General features: G+C 41.9%; 1 pseudogene; it reads left to right on the forward strand.

The window, feature by feature from the left end:
- The first annotated feature begins 6,151 nt into the window (after positions 1 to 6,151).
- LOC138737350 (nucleoprotein TPR-like) lies at positions 6,152 to 8,166 on the forward strand (annotated as a pseudogene).
- The last annotated feature ends 3,709 nt before the right edge of the window (positions 8,167 to 11,875 follow it).

Consider the following 11,875-nt stretch of genomic DNA (forward strand, 5'->3'; position numbering starts at 1 on the left):
TCCCCGAGCTCTCATAGAAAATTATGCAAAGCCAGGGGACCATACCTAATTTTATTCCAGGGATTATACAGTTGACAGCTACTGAGGAGACGATGTGAATTGCTTCCAACAATTGCACCCATAACCTTATGATTGGGCAATTTTCTGTGCGGTGCTCTAGAACGTATGGCTCAATGGCACATTTTGGTCACTGTTATGATTGTCACCTCTCTCCTCCTCCGGATCCAACTGAAGGTGTGGTCTCTGCTACCTTGCAATATCTTGAACCTCTAAAAGAACAGTGAAGTCCATTGGGAAAGAGTTCAATGATCTCACTGTGCAGAGAGATGTCAGACATGAATTGTTTACTGTTCTTCATGAGAAGCAAGATGCCATTGGTGAAAAGTTTGCCTCCATCGGGTGATTCTACCCATGATCAGCTTGCAATATTCCAGGAAGCAAGCACATGAAGAGCTTGATGTTCTGTGTGAGCAGAGCGATGTGGCATATGGACAGACGAATTCTCCTGCATGTAAATAATTGGATGGGCAGGATGATACTACCTGCAAACAGATCCATCTGATGCAAAAGCAGAGAAATTACATGGAGGAACTTCAATCTCATCTGCAAGAGTAGTGATGCATGTACCTTTTCCCTCCCCTTCACACCACCACCAGCTGACTGCACCTTTCATTGTGTGCAATGCACATGGAATTTGCACCAAGAAGAAAAATGGCAACACCAGAAACCAGATGTCAGAATATGCCAACCAGAAACCAAAGATTTAAGAAAAAAATGAATGAATTCATGAATGCGAGGAGTGTGGAGGGCTATGTTCTGGGTGCAGGTCAATGGGATTAGTTTGGCTCAGACTAGATGGGCCGAACTGAATGTCCTGTTTTGGTGCTGCAGTGTTCTATGGTTCTAACTAGCTTAGGAGCAGAACCAGAAAATAATGCTTTGGTTCTGGATCTTAAAGGTTCCTGGGTCACTGTCTACCCATCCCCTGAACAATCACTTGATGTGTAGGTCCAGAAAATATATGTGCTTTGCCCCTCCTATGAGGGCACCTTTTCACCTTCCCACCAGACCAATCAGGCTCTCCCATGCCACACAGGCAACCACACCAGATGTGTAATTCACCTGACTTTGGCCAATCGTATGAGGTCCTCATGGGTCACCAAGAACATCCATGCAGACATAAAGGGAAGGAGAACAGTCTTCCACCAATAAGACAGCAGCTGTACAGGAGACCCTGAGTTAACACTAGAACTTTCAAATGTATATATAAGGTATTAGAAAGGAAAGAAACTAGAACACAAATACATTAAGACCATTTTAAATTGCTTTTCATGCCCACTCTTCTAAGACTAATCTTTCATTTCACCACTTTTCCATACTAACCCTATATCCTAAATTCCCTGAATATCTAAAAATCAACCAAACTCTATCTAGAAAATATTCAGCCTCCATGGTCAACTTAGGCAAAAAAATCCAAAGATTCATTACCTACTCAGGAAGAAATATCTTTTCTTCTCGTCCTCAATTTCACTCCGTTTACTTTGAGTCTGTGACCACCCCTCACTTTCCACCCCCGCCCCCAACCCCACTCAGTGCCAGACACTCAAGCCAGGGAAAATATAATTCCCGTATTTACCCTGCCAAGCCCTGAAGGAAATTTGTGCTATTTGTGTCATTCTTCTAAACTCTAGAGGGGAAAATCCCAGTATGCTCAATTTATCCTTGTACAACAAATCTACCAAACCAGGAATCAATCTGGTGAACTTTGGCTGCACTCCTTCCATTGCAAGAGTATCCTTGCTTAGGTAGGAAGACCAGACATACGCATTATTCCAGGTGCTGTTCCATCAGGGCCATTGAGCTATGTAACGTAACTAAAAGATATCATGATCTCTGATATTTGTCTTTCTTATTTTTTCTGTATAAATTATTAAATATATCCTCATGAAGATGCTTCATTTTGCACACAAAATTGCCACTGGTGTGGTAGATGCTGGCATTGCTACAGATCCTACCATGCTTCAACTTGAAAGTTGCAAGTGGAGAGCTGCCAACAGTGTCAGCACTGGAATGAATGTCTCAGCAGCTAACTGCTGGGGAGCAATTATCGTTAGCTAACGCAAACTCTGTTAACTCTGGAATGCACCTGGCCAGCCTGCATTGAATTCCAAAGGACTCCCATTGTTTGTAGCTCGTCCTTTGAAGTAGAGACAATTATTACAAGGTAACACAGTTGTACTGTGATTGAACAATGAACGGCATAGATTACGCCTCAAAAGCTCCAATTTAAGATGACAAAAGTTTCCTGTGCATGACCTTCACCTGCAAAAGATTTGAGTTGCCCATTGAAGTGCCTGGACCAATTTCCTGATGGCCACAACTTCACCTGGAAACTACTGGCAGCACAATCTAGACTGGGCAAAACCACTTCCACACATGATTTGCGCATGAAAAGAAGACCAATGGATCCAGTTTCTTTCTTGTCCTAACGTTGATTCTGGTCAATCTGCTTGCAGGAGAAAATTACAGGCAACTCGTGCCAGTAGATGCAAACAAGATAGGTTTGCCTCAGCTGGGATCCTTGCTGCCTGAATTAAAGGACACTGGGGATGGTAGTCATGGAAGTACATGTGAAAAGTGAGAAAGGAAAAATTGAAAGGGGGAAAAATAATGGTGAGGCACAATGTTGCAGCAGGCACTTCAGCTCCTCGCAATATCAGAGCCAGCATCACCAGGCTGAAGAGTAAGTTCTTTCCATGGCAGGGAGAATGCTGAACAACCAAAAGAACAGGTCACACTAACCATCTGAGAATCTCATATTCATGAAACAAAATTTATTTATTTGTATAATGAATACTTGTCCTGGATATGTATTGTTTGTCTGCTTGTGTGTAATGTTTGGTTGTGTATCTGCGTGTTTCACACCAAGCACCAGAGAACACTGATTCATTCGTTTGTACTTGTCCAAACAGATGACAATAAACTTGACTTGGACTTGGCCTTGGCCTTTCCCAAGCTAATCATTGGTATCAAACTTCAATTTATCGTGCTTCCTGCTGCCTTTCATTCTTGAGGTAGCACTGCAAAATGGACTTCCGAGTGAAACTCTCACTCAACAGGTGACTATCACAAGCATTCTTTGGTTGTTCTTTAGAGCCAAACCTCCGCAACCAACCTCAGGTGAGGTCGTCAAAGACCCCTGCGTCATTCGCTGTTACAATAGCAAAAGGTAGGGAAGGTTATTTGCTGAGCTGCATGAAGGAATTGTTCACAAGAGCACAATTTGGAGAGAGGTGAAGGTGGGCCTGCAGGGGATCTAATCAGCAGGGGATATAACCAACTCCCTGCCGGTTGGAAGATCATCACATGGGAATGACTGGGTGTTGGAATCAGAACAACAAATCTCACTCACCTGGGAACACTTAGATATCTCTAAATGTCACTCACTCCCAGTCTCTTCACTTGGATAATAATCAGTCTTTTAGTTCCTCTTATAAAAGTACATCACCTCCCACTTCCTCACATAAGCTCCATTTGCAGGATTTGTCCAATTATTTACATGCAAGCTAAGCGCATCTCCCTGAAAGCTGCTCTTTTTGAATCACCCAGCACAAGGGCCTCAGTGGTGATTTTAAAGAGCCCCTGACAGTTTGCTCTCTCTGAGACTAATGCTCTAGTTAAAGCAGGCAAATATGGAGAGCATCTGGATAGAAAATTCAGTTAAAATAGTGTCCAAACTGGGCTTAGCATTCCTGCGCTTGGCAGCAATTTTCTGCTCAATCACTGCAGCAGGCAGAAACTCGCAGATTGATTGGCACAGAGATCAAAACTATAGGAGTGAGCCTGCAAGTCTCCTCAGTCCATGTCCAACATTTTAGAACTATATTAGGGTAGCACAGTTGGTGTAGCGGTTAGCACAATGCCTTGACAAAGGCATTGGGCAAGTTCCAAAGGCATTGGGACCGGGGTTCAAATCCCGTGCTATCTGTAAGGAGTTTGAACGTTCTCCTCGGGTCTCCATGGGTTTTCCCCAGAGCCCTGGTTTCCTCCCACTGGGGGTTGTAGGTTAATTGGGTGTAAATTGGGCAGCTCGGACTCATAGACCGAAATGGCCTGTTATCATGCTGTATGTCTAAAAATTTCCAAGCTTAGACACCAGAGAACCTGTGAGATATTTTTCAATCAAAAAGGATGAAGTTTATTGGAAGTGTTTGAAATATTGTTTGATATGGATTTTTTTTAATATAGACATGCATCATGGTAACAGGCATTTTTGGCCTATGAGCTCATGCCGCCAAATTACACCCAATTGACCTACAACCCCAATACTTTTTTGAACGGTGGAAGGAAACTGGAATCCCAGAGAAAACACATGCAGACATGGGGAGAATATATAAACTCCTTACAGACATGCCAAATTTGAACCAGGGTCTCTGTTAATGTAACAGTGTTGCGCTAACCGCTACACTAATTGTGCCAACCTTTAAAATACAGCTTAAATAATATGAAACAAATGCTATGGTTTTAGATCTTTATCATACAATGTATTTCTTTATTCAACTGTACATTACCATTGGAATAGATATACAAACACCGAATATTCTCATCAGGTTAAATCTGATGAAAGGAGATAAATAGCTGAGATACAAGATGCAAAATCCTTTCACCAGCTGGAAAATATAGACAAATCTTGATTCTGTTTATGCCTTTGCATCATACTGCATACTTTCAAACTCTGCAAAGTTTTATAAGAAGTAACCCATCCACAACTTCAATTATAAGCAAATAAATGAAGTCTTCCCCACAATTTAAACAATGAAAATGCTCAACATGTATTTATATGGACATCATAATAATTAATAGACATAGAATAGTTCCCTACATTTTCAACTTCACTGAAGAAAGATCTAAATTATTCACTTGTATGGTAATAAAACAATAGACAGGTGTTGGATGAAGTTTCTTCTCATGTTGAAGCTCAATTTGCGACTACAGGAAAAATGTTGAACTAATGTAAATTTTCTCTGTATTAATTTTTAACATTAAATAATTATTGGTTTCTTCAGGAGTTACTAAAGTACAAATTACACAAAATAAGCTCCAGAAACAAGTTTACTCGGATTTCATGAGACCACAACAGAGTACAGATGAGCCACTGTTTAATTTATTTTCTGAAATACAGTATATGTTGATACATCAGTTTATCATTTGGCTGTGTCAAGCAATGAATAGAAACGGTGATTTGTTTCCATGCAATAGTGTTTTAATAATCACTCTCTAGCACTAGCATTTTTAAGTCGAGTACATTTGACACGTTACATTTTTTATTATTTTTGAACAATTCAATGTGTTTCTATTGGAAAGTTAAAAACTGACAAATACTCAAAATTTTTAAAAAAATAATAATTCTGAAAATATATAGACGGCCAGGCAGCATCTGTGAGCAAGAAATAAAACAATCTAACCTTGTCTGGAATACTACTAGATTCTAAAGAAGGAAATATGAATCAGTTTGGTTTAAAATGTGATACTCGGGAAGAGGACAAGAGAACTGGTGAACTTGGAAAGAGGAGGGAAAAAGTAGAGGGAATCAGAAGAAAACATATAAAGGAGATAAAAAGGGCAGAGAGAGAAAAGGAAGGGAGGAAGTGATTGAGAATCAAAGAGGCATAAACTCAAAATCTTTCTAATTTATTTGATATGGCGATATGCTACTACATGCATATATAGGAACTACATTTCCCAGCATGTCATGCCTGCTGTTGGCAGAAACCGGAGGTGACATATGACGGGGTTGTCATTGGAAGTCACTTGAAACAGCTCAAGGAAAATAAAATCTGTTAATTGTTACACCCATGTAGTAAAGTTGTTCTTAAAAGAACAAGCATAGCATGATGTCAGAGGTGTCTGGATGAGTAAGGGAAGACAATGGTTCATAAGTATGGATAAGCTAAGACCTCCCACACCAATGTACTTTACAGGCAATCTAGTTGATAATTGGAACCATTTCAAATAGTGATTTAACATTTATTTAGAACCGAGTGGAAATGGGAGAGAAGGAAGGAAAATGGAAAGTGTCTATGTTTCTGCACATGATGAATGAAGGTGCCTTGGGCATCCATAACAGTTTTCAAATTGAGAGATCGTTTTCATGTTGGACACTCTGATGACAAAATTTGAGGAGCATTTTGTTCCAACTATAAATGTCACACTTGAGAGATTCAAGTTTTTCTCCTGTGATCAGAAACAAGGTATGAGCTTTGACCAATACTTAGCCAAGCTTCACACACTGAGCAAGTCCTGTGAATTTGGAGATTTGAAAATTTCACTCATTAAAGATAGAATAATTTGTGGAAACTCAAATAATGGACTTAGAGAAAGACTTGTATGAAAAAAAAGATTTGACTCTGGAAAAGGCTGTGAATATGTGTAGGGCAGCAGAGACCACATGAGCATGAGCTAAGGAGTTGCACAGGATAGACACTAAAGAAAAAACAATTTCATTACAAATTCATATTCCAAAGATAGTTCTATGGAAAGTCCTGCTATAAATGTGGGAAGAAGAATCATTTTGCAAAGTGCTGCAAAGCAGGGCATACCAAGAGAAAGGTATACACAGTGGATTAAAAAAAAAGTAATTATTTGTGGATTCACTTCAGACTGATGCTGGCAAAACAGAATGTATCGTTCCAGTGACTGTGAATGAGACAACAAGTCCATTTAAACTCAACACCGGAGCCCAGGTAAATCGGTTATCTTTGGATGATTACAAGACCCTCACCATAAAGAGCAAGATTTATCCTGTGAAATTACATGGCGGGCTACACTGGAGAGAATGTTCCAGTAAAAAGGGCTGAATGGTCACCTTCAAACTCAAAGGGTGGCAACTAAAGACATAGCTGATAGTAGAAAGGGGAGTGCAGCCATTATTAGGTTTGTGTGCATGTGAAAAGCTCAACCTGGTGAAAAGAGTTGTTGTAGTGGCTTCATAGGCCGAAGATAAGCACACAACACTCATGGAAGGAAGGATAACTACATTGGAGAAGTGATACCTTAATGTACAGAGAGAATCAACCTCATTACATGACATGAATGACAAACTGGAAAATGAGTTGGCAAATAAGGATGCCTTTTTACGCCAGCTAGAAGACAAAAATAGACAGTTACAGGAATGTCTGGAACTTGCTAAACAGAAACTGCAGCAAACAATGAAGCAAACTGAAACATTACCAGTAGAAGCTGAACTTGCCCAATGAATTGCAGATCTGACAAAAGCTAAAGAGTAGCATTAAGAGAGTCAGCTTGACTCTAATGAGCAACTTCAGCTGCATCTAAAAGAAAGAATGGCTGCATTAGAAGATAAGAATATATCAATGCAAGAATCTGAACTCTTAAGAAAACAATTTGAAGAGTCTCTTCATGATAAGAATTGGAAAATGCAAACCATCTTCTTTGAACTACAAAGCTTAAAGGAGCTGCCACACTATCAACAAAGGAACTGGCAGCTACGTCACCCACTGCAGCAGCTGTGGCCAAGATTGTGAAGCCAGGAATGAAGCTCACAGAGTTGTATAATGAATACGTTGAAGCCCAAGATCAAATGCTATCGGCAAAACAGGAAAATAAGCGAGTGAATAAATAGTTGGATGAAATTGTGAAAGAAGTGGAAGTGAAAGCTCCACTTCTGAAGCGCCAGCAGGAAGAATATGAACGTGTGCAAAAGACTGTGGCAAATCTCCCAGCTAAATTAGAAGATTCTATGAAGGAAGATCACCATTCACAAAAATGCACTAAACAGGGAGAATCAGAGATACAAAATACAAATGTCAGATCTTTCACAGCAGAATAGATTGTTTTTGATGGAACTAGAAGATGCATAAGGAAAGCATATTTCATGTGAAGATGAAGTTAGTTCTGCTGACGTAATCAATTCGTCTGAAGTGATTTTTCATCATCTGGTGACCTATTGTAACGTTGACGAACTACAACAGCAAAATCAACAGCTATTGGTAACTGTATGTGAATTTTCTGATAAACTGGAAAAGGAAAAAACTTCCTCGGATTTCTAAACTTCCGCTGAATCTTGTGGATGCCCTGAATGAACTTAAAAGATTTTGTGAAGCTAGAAGTCATTAGTTGCAACTGGTGGAAAGAGATGGATCATAGAATGTTTTTTTTAAAGGGGAAAGATGTGTTATTATGTGTGCAAATACAAACTACCTTCCCTAGCATGCAATGCACATGGTTGGGTAGAAACTGGAAGTGGCATATGGCGGGGGTTGTCATTGGAAGTTGGTTGAAGCAGCTCAAGGAAAATAAAGTTCTTCCAGAAAGAACAAGAATTACAATCACAAAGTTATGAATTGATGAAAAGCTGAATGCATGAGAATATAATTGGGCCTGACATTATATTCAATCTCCACCTATGATACTGATTTTACCTGCCAGCATAGAACATAGAGATAGCACTCACTGACTGAGCAGCCAATATTGTGATTTCATGTATTGAAACAAATATAACACAGTGCCATCTACAGGCATAAGTATCACTGCAGATAAATACAAAAAGCAGATTTCCCAGAATTGTTGTGATATAAATCTTCAAATACATTTTAAAAAGGGAAGTCCTCCAATACTAGTATCAGAGAAGGGAGAAGGGTGCTTTAGAATATCTTTATGTGGTGTAGTTTGGTTCAAGAAAAGGTTTAACTGTGAAGATTAGCCCATTTCACACTGCCACTGAAGGTGGGAAGAACGGGGCAATTTAGTGGGTATTTAGTAGGTCACCTGCCAGTGTGAACACTCCCAAATGGGCAGGGGGGTAAAATCAACCAGGCTGGGATACAAGCAGTGGCAGATTAACTTCCCATAGGCTGATCTTTTATAAGGCCCCTCTGCCTCACCCTTGTTGAATAGAATAAAGTGATATAAAGTTACATTAATTAACTATAATAAATAAACTTACCAGGGCATCAGACAATGTAGAAACACTCAGGATGGAGATCCAACCAAAAGCACACACAACCAGGAAGGAGGGCACCCTGTCACAGCCCTCCAAAGCCCAGAAATCCAACTCCAGGCTATCGCAGAGTGGCAGGTAAAGTGAAGGTGGACAGGGTGATAAAGAAGATCAGGGCAGTGATGATCGACTTGAGCGCAGGTGACTGCAAAGCTGGCTACACTACACCAGGCTTCCCCTGCCCTCGTGGCTGCTCCCCTCGGTGGTTTGCAGGCCCTTGCAGATGACCACCAAATCAGGTGACAACTGCCAGGAGAACTTTGTGGGTGAAGACCTAGCCACTCCAGAGCCCACATTGAAGCTGGTCTGCCACTGAGGCATGGCATCATGGTGAACTGAGTAGCTCTCTTGGTTCACATCTTCCACAGGGCCATGAGGATCTTCCCTGAGGAGCATGCCAAGATGATGGTTCACCCTCCCCTCAGCCTAGCAAGCAGCAGGGAGATGTCAGAGATCCTCCAAGACTTTCTGCACCCTCACCATGAACATCACCAGCAGGCTGTTCTCTCTCTCTACTCCCATGGCCGCACCACCGGCTGTGTGGTGGAGTGCAGCCACTGAGTCACCCCATGACACCATGCATGAAGGTTACATCATGGCCCATGTGACCATGATGTCCAGGGCCAACTGCAGCAGTGCTGACATCAATACTACCTCCTGAAGCTGCTCAACAAGGCGGGCCACGTGCTCACTGAGAGCAGACTTGACATTGTGAAATGATGCTACACCTCAATAAACTTCAAGGAGGATCTTGGCCTGGACATGACCGAGCACCTGGCGAAGTAGGAGGTCCCCAAAGGCTACATCATCATCCTGGGAAAGAAGAGGTTCCACTGCCCAGAGGTGCTTAGTCTGAACCCTCCCCTCAGTGCACACTGGAGATCCCAACGCCTGACTCCTAACTCTCCCCTTGGCCTACTACACAGGCACAGCAGACGGGTGTCGAGACCGCCGAGGGATTCAGTGGCACCTATTTTTGAACTGTGAGGCCACAGCATCAGTGCCAGATGTCGTGATCTCACAGTTCAAAAATGTGTGGTGGGAGAGAGGACAGTGCCGGGCTGAAAAGGAGGGGGAGCGGTCACACTCCTGATCCCCCCCACCCCCCGGTTACGTCCCTGCCTGGCCAGCACCAGGTGAACATAATGTGGCCGCAGGGAAAGGGGAATTTGGCTGTGTCTGGTCTGAGCTCAACCACAAATGCAGATTCGCCCAGCAGTTGTGGGCAAAGGAGGCAGTGAGCAAAAGTAGCCAGTTGTGTGCGGGCCTTCATACTCACAGATACACTGGCAGTATTATAATGAAATGCACGACAAATATGTTTCTAAATATCTTAAACACCCAGTGCAACCAGACAAAGTTGGGCCAGTGACAGCGATGCTGGTAGCTCAGGTGCACTTTGGCGGTCTCTTGCAATTTAGCAGGTTTAACAAGTAAATATCAGAGAAATCCTGGCAGAGCCTCCAAGGAAAACTCATGGAGACGCTGGGAGAAACTTCTTACAAATAGCGTTGGATTTGATTGCTGGCGCTGTAGTCTGCCTGAGGTTAATAGACATTCTTTTAATAAACTGGCATGGTTACAAGGGGTCAAATTTATATTTCTACAAGTTTCTTCTTTTCTTTGGCTTGGCTTCGCGGACGAAGATTTTGAGTAGGCTAAAGCCTAGGGACTCAGGACCCCCTTACCCTCCGGGCCCATAGGCTTCAGCATAGTCAGTCTAATGGTTAATCTCCCACTGGATACAACCCAGTTGACTTGGATTTGACTTGGCTCCAATGTGAACAGCTAACCCGCTCAATCGAGTATCATTAGTGATGTAAGTGCCTGCGTGCATGCATCAGTGTGGCGGGAAAAAAAGTTGATGTGGCCAGGTAGCTTGGAGGGAAGGTTAGTGTGGTCTGTTTTACAAGGTTTTTAGTGTAGTGTCAGTGTAGTTTTAATGTCAGTGCAGTTATATTTCAAAGGATTTTAGTGTAGGCATTAGTATTAGTGTGTAGTATGGTAAGTGTAGTTTCAGTGTTGTGATAATGGCAGCCAACTGAGGGGGATCGGGAGGTGCGGGAGCTGTTCTCCATAACAGCAGAGGAGCAGATGGCTAAACATTTTACATGGACTGTAAGAGAAGGCCCTATGTACGAGAGGTTCACCTCCAGCCTCAGGAATGCAAGGTTTCCAGGGACAGAACACGAGTGATAAATAAACTGAAGAATCTTCGCAAGAAGTTTCTTCAGTTAATTGATCCTAATGGTAGGTGTAGAAGAGGCTGGCTGGACTGACCTTACTTTGAATTGGCCTACCAGATATAGGGTGCCAGCTGATTGTCATGCCCTGTGGCCTTGAGATCCAACCTGAAGAGGCCAGGGCCCAATGACACAGCCTGCCCCAGTGTGACAGCCACCCCCAGCGAAATCCACCCCTCCCAACAGAACAGGCGACCCCAGTGAGATGGGCCACCCCAACGAGATGGACCACCTAATGAGACGGGCCACTCTGATTCTGTGTTGTTTGCAGTGTCATTTTAACCTTTGAGAGGATACAATGTACATTATTTAATTTAGATTTTTTTTATTATTTGATCGTTTTTTAACTTTTTCTGTTTGCTTTTCAATGTTTTAGATTTTTTATAGCAGGCTTTAACAAATTAATTGATTTTAATTATGAGTGAAATATTTTTGCAAGTCAAGAGTATTTGGTAGATTTAACAGCCGGAAAAGCCAACCAAATTCTAAAGGTAATATATTTACACTGTCTTTCATTGGTGGCTATTTTACGACCCTTCCATCATAATCCTATTACATGAAGGACAACATTATCAATTATGCCAGACCCAACCACAAAATATCAGGTAGATTT

The sequence above is a fragment of the Narcine bancroftii genome, chromosome 6, assembly GCF_036971445.1.
Source record: "Narcine bancroftii isolate sNarBan1 chromosome 6, sNarBan1.hap1, whole genome shotgun sequence".
NCBI classification, from domain to species: domain Eukaryota; kingdom Metazoa; phylum Chordata; class Chondrichthyes; order Torpediniformes; family Narcinidae; genus Narcine; species Narcine bancroftii.